The sequence below is a fragment of the Bos taurus genome, chromosome 5, assembly GCF_002263795.3.
Source record: "Bos taurus isolate L1 Dominette 01449 registration number 42190680 breed Hereford chromosome 5, ARS-UCD2.0, whole genome shotgun sequence".
In the NCBI taxonomy this organism is placed as follows: domain Eukaryota; kingdom Metazoa; phylum Chordata; class Mammalia; order Artiodactyla; family Bovidae; genus Bos; species Bos taurus.
The window spans coordinates 218,554-232,362 of record NC_037332.1 but is presented as its reverse complement, the minus strand read 5'-3'; the positions used below and the strand labels follow the sequence as shown (position 1 = coordinate 232,362).

At 48.1% G+C, this 13,809-nt stretch overlaps 1 pseudogene; it reads right to left on the bottom strand.

The window, feature by feature from the left end:
• LOC783854 (coiled-coil domain-containing protein 3-like) overlaps positions 1-13,809 on the bottom strand; it is a 49,336-nt pseudogene that overhangs the window by 21,159 nt on the left and 14,368 nt on the right.

The window sequence follows — 13,809 nt, the reverse complement described above, 5'->3', positions numbered from 1 at the left end:
TTGAGAAGCTCCCTGAGGTCACCTTTGCAACTCGAGGGAACACAAAGTGTCTTGCCGCAACTCGAGATAGACCTCGAGATTCACTCTTGAATGCGCATTGAGGCCTGATTCCCCTGCCGTGACTCGAGAGCAATCCAGCGCTCTCCCTCACAACTCGAATGGAGACTGGACTTCCCTTGGGACAAGAGACTCTCCCTGAGAACCCGTTGTAACTCGAAACACCATACTTCCTGCCACAACTCAAGAAAAACCAAGAGATACCCCCGTCATTGCCAGATGAGGACCTATTTCCTGCAGAGCCTAGAGTGCAATCCTGAGTTCCCTCTTAAAGCTGCATAGAAGGCTTCACTCCCTTTAGGCCACTCCAAAGGCTCCAAGAGATTTGCGTTGCATCTCAAGAGGAGAGCAGTGTTCTTTGCTTCAACTCGAGATGAGGCCTGACTCCTCAGGTGAACCTTGAACACAACCCTGAGATCCCTGTCACCACTGGAGAAGAACACGGAGTTTATGGACACAAGTCTAAATGAGGCCTATTTCCACTGCAGTGACTTGCGAGGAATCCCGAGGTGCCCGTCACAACTCGAAATGAGACCTGACTTGCCTGAGGCAATAAGATTGGGACACTAAGGTTCACGTAGCAACATGAGAGGAACCCCAAACTTCCCGCCAAGCCTCGAAGAAAACCACGGTATTCTCCCCTCAACACGAGATAAGGCCCTTTCCCACTGCAGTGTCTCAAGAGAAATCACACGTTCCCTCTTGAAACTCGAAGTGGTAATCGACACCCTTTAGGCAACTCCAGATTCTGTGACATACCCGTCCCCACTCGAGAGGAACACCGAGTTTCCCGGCACACCCCAATCGGAGCCCCTTTGCCCCTCCTCATCTCGAGATGAGGGTCGATTTCCCTGTTTTGTCTGGAAAGGAATCCCGACATTCCGGTTACAGCTCAAGAGGAGGCCGGTCTTACATTGAACCTTGACAGGAACCCTCTAGGGTGGTGCCAGAATCCCAAAGACACCGATTTCCCCATCCACTCGAGATAAGGCCTGATGCCCCTGCACCGATTCGAATGGAACACTGAGTATCGACTCACAACACGAAGGGGCATTGACACCTCAGTTGCATCTTCCAGAAAAAGCCGCAGGTTCCAAATTCAACTCGACAAGAGGCCTGACGCCCCATTCACAAATCGAGAGGCAAGCCAAGTTCCATGCCTCAACATAAGACCAGATCTGCCTCCCCTGCTCAAACTCCACAGAAAAACTGAGATCAACGTCAGAAATGGAGAAGAACCCTGAGGTTCCCACCTCCGCTTGAGAGGAGGCCCTACTCATCCCTGCAGCAACGCGAGAGGAATCCCGAGGTTCCCATGGCAGACAGCAGATTTGACATCCCTGAGGAAACACGAACATGTCCTCCAAGTCCCCATGGAACTCGAGAGGAACCCTAAGCTTCCCGCCACAACTCCACAAAAACTACGAAATTCTCCCCTCCACACGAGATGAGGCCCTTTTACACTGCAGTGTTTTCCAAGAAATCTCATGTTCCCTCTTGGAACTCAAAAGGGAACTTGACACCTTTTATGAAACCCCAGAAGCTTCCCGAGATACCCGTTCCCACTCGAGAGGAATGCTGAGTTTCTGGCCAAAGCTCCAGAAGAGCCCTTTTTCCCCTTCTCAACTCGAGATGAGGGACGATTCCCCTGCTTCATTTGGAAAGGAATGCCGACGTCCCTGTCGCTACTCAAGAGGAGGCCAGTCTCAAGTTGAAATTGGACAGGAACTCGGGGTCTTGCCACAGTTGGAAAGACACGGATTTCCCCATCCACTCGAGATAAGGCCCGATTGCCTTGCACCGATACGAACGGAACCCCGAGAATCAAATCACAACATGAAGGGAGGCCTGATAACCCGGTTGCAAATTCGAGAAAAGGAACAGGTCCCCAGTTCAACTCGAATGGAGGCCTAAAACCTCTTTTACAGCTCGAGAGGAAAGCAGAGTTCCATGCCTCAGCACAAGTCGAGACCTGACTCCCTGTTTGAAACTGCAGACACACACTGAGATCCACATCAGAACATGAGAGGAACCCTGAGTTTCCCATCTCAACCACAGATGAGGCCCTCTTTCATTGCACCGACTCCAGAGGAATCCAGAGAGGCCCCTTACAACTTGAAAGGATTCCTGACTTCCCATAGGCACCATGAGAAGCTCCCTGAGGTCACCGTCACACTGCAAGGGAACCCAAAGTTTCCTGCGTCAACTCGAGAAAGACCTCAAGATTCCCCCTTCAGTGCAAATTGAGGCCGGATTCCCCTGTGGTGACTTGAGAGCAATCCCGCACTTCCCCTCCCAACACAAATGGAAACTGGACTTCCTTGAGGCAATAAGAGAGGCTCCCTGAGTTCCCCGTTGTAACTCGAGAGAAAAGCCAAACTTCCCGCCGCACCTTGAGAAAAACCAAGAGATTCCCCTGTCATCGCCAGATGAGGCCCTTCTTTTCCTGCAAGGCCTAGAGAGCAATCCTGAGTTCCCTCTTAAAACAACATAGGAGGCTTGACTCCCTTTTGGCCACTCAAAGGGCTCCAGGAGATACCCGTCGCAACTGGACAGGAGATCAGAGTGCTTTGCTTCAACTCGAAATGAAGCCTGACTCCCCAGGTGAACCTTGAAGACAACCCTGAGATCCCTGTCGCCAATGGAGAGGAACACGGAGTTTCTGGACACAAGACTAGATGCGGCCTATTTCCCTTGTAGTGACTTACGAGGAATCCCCAGGCGCCCGTCACAACTTGAAATGAGACCTGACTTCCCTGAGGCAATAGGTTTGGGACACTGAGGTCCACGTCACAACTCGAGAGGAACCTGAAACTTCCCACCAAGCCTCGAGGAAAACCAGAGGATTCTCCCCTCAACACGAGATGAGGCCCTTTCCCACTGCAGCATCTCGAGAGAAATCCCACATTCCCTCTTGATTCTCAAAACGGTACTCGACACCCTTTATGCAACTCCAGAAGTTCCAGGACATACTCATCCCCATTCGAGAGGAACACCTAGTTTCCCAGCACAACCCAATCTGAGCCCCTTTGCTCCCCGTCATCTCGAGATTAGGGTCAATTTCCCTGCTTTGTCTGGAAAAGAGTCCAGACGTTCCCATTACAGCTCAAGAGGAGGCCGGCCTCACATTGAACCTCGACACAAACCGTTGTGGGTGGTGCCAGAATCCCAAAGACACCGATTTCCCCATCCACTCGAGATAAGGCCTGATGCCACTGCACCGATTCGAATGCAACACTGAGTATCGACTCACAACACGAAGGGGCACTGACACCTCAGTTGCATCTTCCAGAAAAAGCTGCAGGTTCCAAATCCAACTCAACAAGAGTCCGGACGCCCCATTCACAAATCGAGAGGCAAGCCGAGTTCCATGCCTCAACACAAAACCAGGATTGCCTCCCCTGTTCAACATCCACAGAAACCTCAGATCGATGTCAGAAATGGAGAGGAACCCTGAGGTTCCCACCTCAACTCGAGATGAGGCCCTACTCATCCTTGCAACAATGCAAGAGGAATTCCGAGGTTCCCATTGCAACTCGAAAGCAGATTTGACATCCCTGAGAAAACACGAGCATGTCCCCCAGGTCCCCATGCAACTCAAGAGGAAACCAAAGTTTCCTGCACATCTCCGCAAAAACCAAGAAATTCTGCCCTCCACACGAGATGAGGACCTTTTTTGTTGCAGCGTTTCCCAAGAAGTCCCTGGTTCCATTGTGGAACTCGAAGGGGAACTTGAGACCCTTGATGAAACCACTGGAGCTTCCCGAGATACCCAATCCCACTCTTCAGGAACACTGAGTTTCTGCCACAACTCAAGAAGAGCCCCGTTTTCCCCTCCTCAACTCGACATGAGGGTCGATTCCCCTGCTTTGTCTGGAAAGGTATAACGATGTCCCCGTCGCCCCTCAAGAGGAGGCCGGTCTCAACTTGAAACTGGAAAGGAACCAGGGGTCTTTCCACAGTTCGAAAGACAAAGATTTCCCCATCCACTAGAGATAAGTCCTGAATCCCTTGTTCCGACTCGAATGGAAATTTGAGAATACAATCACAACACAAAGGGAGGCCTGATAACACGGTTGCAAATTCGAGAAAAACCCCAGGTCCCCAATTCAACTCCACTGGAGGCCTGAAACCTCTTTGACAGCTCGAGAGGAAAGCAGAGTTCCATGCCTCAACACAAGTTGAGACCTGACTCCCTGTTTGAAACTGCAGACACACCCTGAGATCCATGTCAGAACAGGAGAGGAACTCTGAGGTTCCTGACTCAACTGGAGATGAGGCCCTCTTCCATTGCACCAACCCCAGAGGAATCCCAAGAGGCCCCTCACAACTCGAAAGAATTCCTGACTTCCCATAGGCACCATGAGAAGCTCCCTGAGGTCACCGTCACAACTCGAGGCAAACCAGTTTCCCACCGCAACTCGAGAAAGATCTTGAGATTCCCCCTTCAAAGCGAATTGAGGCCGGATTCCCATGCCGTAACTTGAGAGCAATCCAGCACTCTACTTTGCAACTCAAAGGGAGACTGGACTTCCCTGGGGCAACGAGAGAGGCTCCCTGAGTTCCCCGTGGAGAGAAATCCCACACTTCCTGCCGCAACTCGAGAAAAAACAAGAGATTTCCCCGTCATCGCCAGATGAGGCCCTTCTTTTCCTGCAAGGCCTTGAGAGCAATCCCGAGTTCCCTCTCAAAACTCCGTAGGAGGCTTGACTCCTTTTAGCTACTCAAAGAGCTCCAAGAGATACCCGTCGCAACTGGAGAGGAGAGCAGAGTGCATTGCTTCAACTCGAAATGAGGCCTGATTCCCCAGGTGAACCTTGCACACAATCCTGAGATCCCTGTCACCACTGGAGAGGAACACGGAGATTCTGGACACAAAACTAGATGCGGCCTATTTCCCCTGCAGTGACTTGCGAGGAATCCCGATGTGCCTGTCACAAGTTGAAATGAGACATGACTTCTCTGAGGAAATAAGATTGAGACCCTGAGGTCCACATCGCAACTCGAGAGGAACACTAAGCTTTCCACCACAACTCCACAAAAACCATAAAATTCTCCCCTCCATGCGAGATGAGGCCCTTTTATGCTGAAGCGTTTCCCAAGAAATCCCACGTTCACTCTTGGAACCCGAAAGGGAACTTGACACCCTTTATGAAACCACAGAAACTCCCTGAGACCCAACGCTACTGGAGAGGAACACTGAGTTTCCCGCCACAAGTCAAGAAGAGCCCCGTTTGCCCCTCCTCAACTCGAGATGAGGGTCGATGTCCCAGCTTCATCTGGAAAGGAGTAACTATGTCCCTGTCGCCCCTCAAGAAGAGGCTGGTCTCAACTTGAAGCTGGAGAGGAACTGGGGGTCTTTCCACAATTCGAAAGACACGGATATCCCCATCCATTTGAGATAAGCCATGATTCACTTTGTACTGATTCGAATGGAAATTCGAGAATCAACTCACAGCACGAAGGGAGGTCTGATAACCCGGTTGCAATTTCGAGAAAAGCCCCAGGTCCCCAATTCAACTCAACTGGAGGCCTGAAACCTCTTTGACAGCTCGAAAGGAAAGCAGAGTTCCATGCCTCAACACAAGTCGAGACCTGACTCCCTGTTTGAAACTGCACACACCCCGAGATCCACGTCAGAACAGGAGAGGAACTCTGAGGTTCCCGACTCAACTGGAGATGAGGCCCTCTTCCATTGCACCGACCCCAGAGAAATCCCAAGAGGCCCCTCAAACTCGAAAGGATTCCTGACTTCCCACAGGCACCATGAGAAGCTCCCTGAGGTCACCATCACAACTCGAGGCAACCCAAAGTTTCCTACCACAACTCGAGAAAGACTTCGAGATTCCCCCTTCAATGAAAATTGAGGCCCAATTTCTGTGTGGTGACTAGAGAGCAATCCAGCGCTCCACTTTGCAACTCAAAGGGAGACTGGACTTCCCTGGGGCAACAAGAGGGGCTCCATGAGTTCCCTTCGTAACTCGAGAGAAACCCGAAACTTCCTGCTGCAACTCGAGAAAAAACAAGAGATTCCCCCGTCACGGCCAGATGAGGCCCTTCCTTTCCTGCAGGGCCTAGAGAGCAATCCCGAGTTCCCTCTCAAAACTCCATAGGAGGCTTGAATCCCTTTAGGCCACTCAAAGGGCTCCAGGAGACACCCATCGCAACTGGACAGGACAGCAGAGTGCTTTGCTTCAACTCAAAACGAGGCCTGACTTCCCAGGTGAACCTTGAACAAAACCCCGAGATCCCTGTCACCACTGGAGAGGAACACGGAGTTTCTGGACACAAGACTAAATGAGGCCTATTTCTTGTGCAGTGACTTGCAAGGAATCCCTAGATGTCCGTCACAACTTGAAATGAGACCTGACTTCACTGAGGCAATAGGTTTTGGACCCTGCAGTCCATTTCACAACTCGAGAGGAACCCCAAACTTCCCTCCAAGCCTCGAGGAAAACAAGTGGATTCTCCACTCAATGCGTGAGGAGGCCATTTCCCACTGCAGCATCTCATGAGAAACCCCACATTCCCTCTTGACACTCGAAATGGTACTCAACACCCTTTTTGCAACTCCAGAAGTTCCACAACATACCTGTCCCCACTCGAGAGGAACACCGAGTTTCCTGGCACACCTCAATCTGAGCCCCTTTGCCCCTCCCCATCTCCAGATGAGGGTCGATTCCCCTGTTTTGTCTGAAAAGAAATCCTGACATTCCTGTCGCACTTCAAGAGGGACCTGGGCTCACATTGAAACTCATCAGGAACCCTCGTGGGTCGTGCCACAATCCCAAAGACACCGATTTTCCCATCCACTCGAGATAAGGTCTGATGCCCCTGCACCAATTCGAATAGTACCCCAAGTATCGAGTCACAACACAAAGGGGCACTGACACCCCAGTTGTATCCTCTAGAAAAAGCTGCAGGTTCCAAATCCAACTCGACAAGAGGCCTGACACCACATTCACAACTCAAGAGGCAAGCTGAGTTCCATGCCTCAACACAAGACCAGGACTGCCTCCCCTGTCCAGACTCTACAGAAAGCCCAAGATAAATGTCAGAAATGGAGAGGAATCCTGAGGTTCCCACCTCTACTTGATAAGAGGCCCTACTCATCCCTGCAGTGATGTGAGAGGAATCCCGAGGTGCCCCTCACAACTCAAAAGCAGATCTGACTTCCCTGAAGAAACACGAGCATGTCCCCCAGGTCCCCAGGCAACTCGAGAGAAACGCTAAGATTCCCATTACAACTCCACAAAAACCACGAAATTCTCCCCTCCATGCCAGATGAAGCCCTTTAATGCTGCAGCGTTTCCCAAGACATCCTACGTTCCCTCTTGGAACTTTAAAGGGAACTTGACACACTTTATGAAACACCAGAAGCTTCCCAAGATACCCGTCCCTACTGGAGAGGACCGCTGAGTTTCCTGCCACAAGTCAAGTCCCGTTTTCCCCTGCTCAACACGAGATGAGGGTCGATTCCCCTGCTTGGTCTGTAAAGGAATAACAACGTCCCCATCACCCCTCAAGAGGAAGCCGGTCTCAACTTGAAACTGGAGAGGAACTCGGGGGTCTTGCCACAATTCAAAAGACACGGATTTCCCCCATCCACTTGAGATAAGGCCTCATTGCCTTGCACCGATTCGATTGAAACCCCGAGAATAAACTCACAACATGAAGGGAGTCCTGATACCCTGGTTGCAAATTCGAGAAAAGCCTCAGGTCCCCAATTCAACTCGACTGGAGGCTTGAAACCTCTTTTTACAGCTCAAGAGGAAAGCAGAGTTCCATGCCTCAACACAAGTCGACACCTGACTCCCTGTTTGAAACTGCAGATACACCCTGGGATCCACATCAGAACAGGAGAGGAACCCCGAATTTCCCGTCTCAACTGCAGATGAGGCCCTCTTCCATTGCACCGACCCCAGAGGAATCCCGAGAGGCCCCTCACAACTCGAAAGGATTCTTGACTTCCCATAGGCACCATGAGAAGCTCCCTGAGGTCACTGTCGCAACTCGAGGGAACCCCAAGTTTCCTACCGCAACTCGAGAAAGACCTCAAGACTCCCCCTTCAACGTGAATTGATGTCTGATTCCCCTGCCGTGACTCAAGAGCAATCCCACATTCCCCCTTCCAACTCGAATGGAGACTGGACTTCCCTGGGGCAACAAGAGAGGCTCCATGAGTTCCCCATCGTAACTCGAGAGAAACCCCAAACTTCCCACCGCAAGTGGAGATAAACCATGAGATTCCCCCGGCATCGCCAGATGAGGCCCTTCTTTTGCTTCAGGGCCTAGAGAGCAATCCTGAGTTCCCTCTCGAAATTCCATAGGAGGCTTGACTCCCTTTAGGCCACTCAAAGAGCTCCAGCAGATTCCCGTTGCAACTGGAGAGGAGAGCAGAGTGCTTTGCTTCAACTTGAGATAAGGTCTGACTCCCCAGGTGAACCTTGAATGCAATCCCGAGATCCTTGTTGCCACTGGAGAGGAACACGGAGTTTCTGGACAGAAGTCTAGATGAGGCCTATTTCCCCTGAAGTGACTTGTGAGGAATCCCGAGGTGACCATCACAACTCGAAATGAGACCTGACTTCCCTGAGGGAATACGAGTGGGACCTTGAGGTCCATGTTGCAACTCATTAGGAACCCGAAACTTCCCGCCAAGTCTCAAGGAAAACCAGAGGATTCTCCCTTCAATGCGAGATGAGGCCGTTTCCCACTGCCGCGTCTTGAGAGAAATCTGACTTTTCCTCTTGAAACTCAAAATGGTACTCAACACTGTTTATGCAACTCCAGAAGTTCCGCGACATACCTGTCCCCACTCTAGAGGAATACCGAGTTTCCTGGCACACCTGAATCTAAGCCCCTTTGCCCCTCCTCATCTCGAGATGAGCGTCGATTCCCCTGCTTTGTCTGGAAAGGCATCCAGACATTCCTGTCGCCCTTCAAGAGGATGCCGGTCTCACACTGAAACTCGACAGGAACCCTCGTGGGTCATGCCACAATCCCAAAGACACTGATTTCCCTATCCACTCCAGATAAGGCCTGATGCCCCCGCACTGATTCGAATGGAACACCGAATAAATGATTAAACATGAATAAACATTAAAAGCATCTTTAGTGAAAAATATCCATATAGAGAAGTCCTCGCAGATCCCATTTTCACTATGTCTTCTTTAAATCCATCAAGTTTGTCCAAATCACTGAAAATCTCAGTAACACTCTTTAAAAAAAAAAAAAAAAGATGGGAAGAAAAGATATATTCATACAATTGAAAAATTGCTGAAAGGGTAGTGTGGTGGTGGATTAATTTATACTGTAGAAACCATATGATTTCCTTATTTTGGAGATTATGTGCTGGTTTTGCAGGAGAATGCACCCATTTTGGATAAAACACATAGAGTATTTTAGATGATGTGGCAAATGCGAGCACTTTTTCCCCATTACTAGGGGTTTTCTGTACATTTTAAATTCCTGGAAAGTAAATTATGTTTCAAAACAAACTAGTCAATACCATAAAAGAAAATCAGATTAGACAGGCATGAAACTTTCCTACACAGGTAAAGACTTACCCAGACGAAGTTCAAGGGAAGCTGTGATTGATGCTCATTGCCCTTGAAGGAGTCCACATGGAATGAAGAAGTACTGTGGGAAGTCTATTAGTAACCACCATGCCTTGGGTCCTCTGGATGACCTATTGCAGGAGAAATAGATTTTACAAATAAAATTTTCCCCATAACTTCACAAAAAGTTGTTAGACTACATTCAGTAAAGTTGAATAATTTCTGATCAATTTACAATCATATAAAATACTACAACTTACAATCCCAATCAATATACAAAAATCACTTGCGTTTCTATACACTGATAACAAAAAAATTGTTAAAAAATTGTTTTCAGGAAAAAAATTAAGAAAATCCCACTTGTAATTGCATCCAAAAGAATAAAACATCTAGCAACAAACTTAATCAAGGACATAAAAGACCAGTAGTCAGAAAACTAGAAAGCACTCATAAAGAAACCAAAGAAAACACAAATAAACAGAAAACTATTCCACACTCACACACTGGAACAATGAGGAATTAAAATGTCCATTCCAACCAAAGCCATCAACAAATACACTGACTGCAATCACAAAATAATATTCAATGGCTTTTTTCACGAAATATAAATATTCCTAATATTAGGCTGCTAATATTGAACAGGACCTTAAACAGCCAAGAAGACTCTGAGAAAGAAGAACACAGCTGGAGGCATCTTCCTCTCCAACTTCAAACTACATCACGGACCTGTAGTAACCACCACAGTGAGGAACTGGCAGGAACACAGACACATGGACTCCAGGAAAGAATAGAGAGCCCAGGAATAAACCCACATGTACGTGGTCAATTCATGAAAATCAAACCAGGAACGAGCAAAGAGTTTCTTAAGAAACAGTGACAGGAAAACTGGCCACCTACTCGGAAGAACACCAGTGAAGGTCATCCTCTAGACCATTTAACAGAAATCGAACTGAAAATCTGCCATTTTGCACATGGAGCTCTTCCCCCGCCACCCCCCGAGTCCTCTGAGACGGACCTCTGGTCAGCGCTCAGCTCAACACAGGAAACGTCTACTTCGTCCTCATTTTTCCTTCTTGCCTTTCCTTCTCGCCTCCCTGCTGGCAGGCACTGAGGCAACCCCGCTCCTCTCAGCCGGGACGCAGCCCCGTTACCCAGGAGCCCGAGCCCTGAGGGCCCTGAGGAGACAAAGCTTCCACCAGAGAAGAGCGGGCAGCCCTGTGCTCGCAGACTTCAGAGGGCTCACCCAGAAGCAGCTCTGCTGTGAGCATTCAGACTGGAAGCCCAAAATGAAATGGAGCAGAATAGCTCCATGACCCTCCTCAAAACACAGCTAAGGAACAATCAGAGCCTGTATGGAATACAGACATAAAAAGGAATACATTTGAGTCAGTTCTAATGAAGGGGATGAACCTAGAGTGTATTAAACAGGGAAGTCAGTCAGAAAGAGAAAAACATGGAATCGAGAAGGATGGGTCTGACGAATCTGTTCACATAGCAGCAGCGGAGATGCAGACATAGAGAACAGACTTACAGACAAGTGTGGGGAACAAGAGGGAGAGGGTGAGATGAATGGAGAGAGGAGCATGGATGCATGTACACCAACATTTGTAAATAGACAACCAGTGGGAATTTGCTGTATGACTCAGGGAACTCAAACTGGGGCTCTGTAATAACCTAGAAAGATGGGGATGAATGGAATGTGGAAAGGAGATTCAAGAGTGAGGGGACACATATACATCTATGGTTAATTCATGTGGATGTATGACAAATCAAACCAATATTGTAAAGCAATGATCAATCAACTAAAAATAAATAACTGTTTAAAAAATATATGAGATGAACAGAAACACGAACTTTGCAACTAACACCGTAATTCAAAAAAAAAAAAAAACTATACAATTTTAGAAAACAACAAAGGATCTACATGATCTTTGGTCTGGTGATGAGTTCTAACACACAACAAAAAAAGCCAACTTACCAAATTAGGAATATAAATTATATAAAACATTGACTTTTACAATTTTATACATTTACTCTGTGAAGGACCTTATTCGAGAGAACCCAAAGACAAACTGTTAAATGAACCACTGACCACTCACCCTTGCCAGGCAACAGAAAAGAGAAAACACTTACAGGAGTCATGTTACAACAGGAGATCCTGGTAAGGAACAAGGAACTAACAAGCTACCACCAACCAGGATTCTGGAGAGGTCAAAAAGAGATGGGAGACTGCAGTCCAGAGGTCCTACCAACTTCTCAGGATCCTCCTCGCTGGAATCCATCTCGGCTGAGTGATGCGTGTGCCCCCAGGAAGGATCCCAATTCGGAATGACTGGAAAGAGGCAAACCAGAAAATAACCCAATGACCATAAACCCTAAGACGGTGAGCCGCGTGGCAGAGCAGTTTTCTCCATTTCCCTCACCCGCCTGCCCTCCACCCCGGCAGCCTTTCCCAATGAAGTCTCTCGCTTGGACGGCACTCCTCTCCTCGGACAACTCATTTCCAAGTGTCAGACAAGAATCCACTCTCAAGCCCTGGAAGGGATCCCCCTTCCTTCATCAAAACCACAAGCCAGGAGAAAATATCTTCCAAATGCTACCTTGTAGAGAAGGCAATGGCACCCCCTCCAGTATTCTGGCCTCAGAAATCCCGGGGGCAGAGGAGCTTGGTGGGCTACAGTCCAACAGCAGGGCATTTCTGAAGGGAGGAAACAATCCCAGGGAAGCTGAGGCGTTCGCCAAAGGCCTCAGAGCTTTGGATGGCACAGCCAGAACTGTGACTGAGGACTCCCAGCGGCCAGCCCTCTTGATCCTGGCCTCTCTCATCAGGTACATGTGTGGACAACTAGAATAAAACATATGCCTGAGGGCTTCCCTGGTGGCTCCGTGGTAAAGAATCCACTTGCCAGTGCTAAAGATGCAGGTGTGATCCCTGTTATGGGAAGATCTCACATGCTATGGAGCCCGTGTGCCACAACTGCTGAGCCTGTGCTTTAGATCCTGGAAGACACAATACCGAGCTCACATACTGCAACCACTGAAGCCCTTGAGCCTGTGCCCCACAACAAGAGGAGCCACTGCAGCGAGAAGCCCAGACACCACTAGTTATGGCCCACGCTCACCCGAACTAGGGAAAAGCCCACACACAAAGATCCAACACAGCCAAAAATAAATACAACTGTTTGCCTTAAAAATGCATATCTGACAAAGAATCTGTACTCAAATTGTCCAAGAACACTAGAGCAAACAAACCCATTCATAATCAGTAAAGATTGAAATAGACACCTGGCCATGGAGGGTACACTGATAGTAAACTATTCTACAGAAACATACTCAGGATACTGGTGGGATGCAAGCACAGCCCCCTTTGGAAGACAGTCTGACAGTTTTTTCAGTAACCACATGGGACAAGCACTGAATTCTATACATGACAAGTGGTGGAAGCCAGGTATCTTACCATTGGAATGGGAAGTTATGGAGAAACAAAAGGAAAGGTTACAAGATCCATGGAGAAATCGTCACAAATTACCTTTAACTGAATATGTTCAAAGGTAAGCTGGAATACATGTATATATTTCCAAGTATTGTCAGCTGAGCATATTTAATTCCTACATGTCTGTTTTGCATATCATTCTCTAATGAAAGGGAACAGGAAAGGTCCCTGGTGGTCCGGTGGTAAAGGATCTGCAGGGAAAACGGGTTCACTCCCTGGTGCTAGAAGATTCCACATGCCGAGGGGCAACTAAGCCCCTGTACAACTATTGAAGTACTTGCATGCTCCAGAGCCCAAGTTCTGCAACCAGAGAAACTGCTGCAATGAGAAGCCATAGCATGGTAACTAGAGGGCATCCTCTGTTCACTACAACTAGACATCTAGCAACAAAGACCCAGCATAGTCAAAAATAATTCAATGTTAAAAAAATAAAAGGACAGAAGTTCTTTGAATAAATGACTGAGATTAGGTGTGAGGCAGTACATATATGAGCCAGGATAATCTTTAAGTATGAGAAAGCAAAGAAAGTAAAGACAACTATCAAGCTGTCCAAACTGATAAAAATGAATGATCACACAGTTTTATCTGTATACACTAGCAAATAATAATCTGAAAAGGAATTTTAAAAAAAAGCAATTGCTTTTCAATAATGTCAAAATTAATAAAATACTTTGCCATGGATATAACAAGGATGACAAG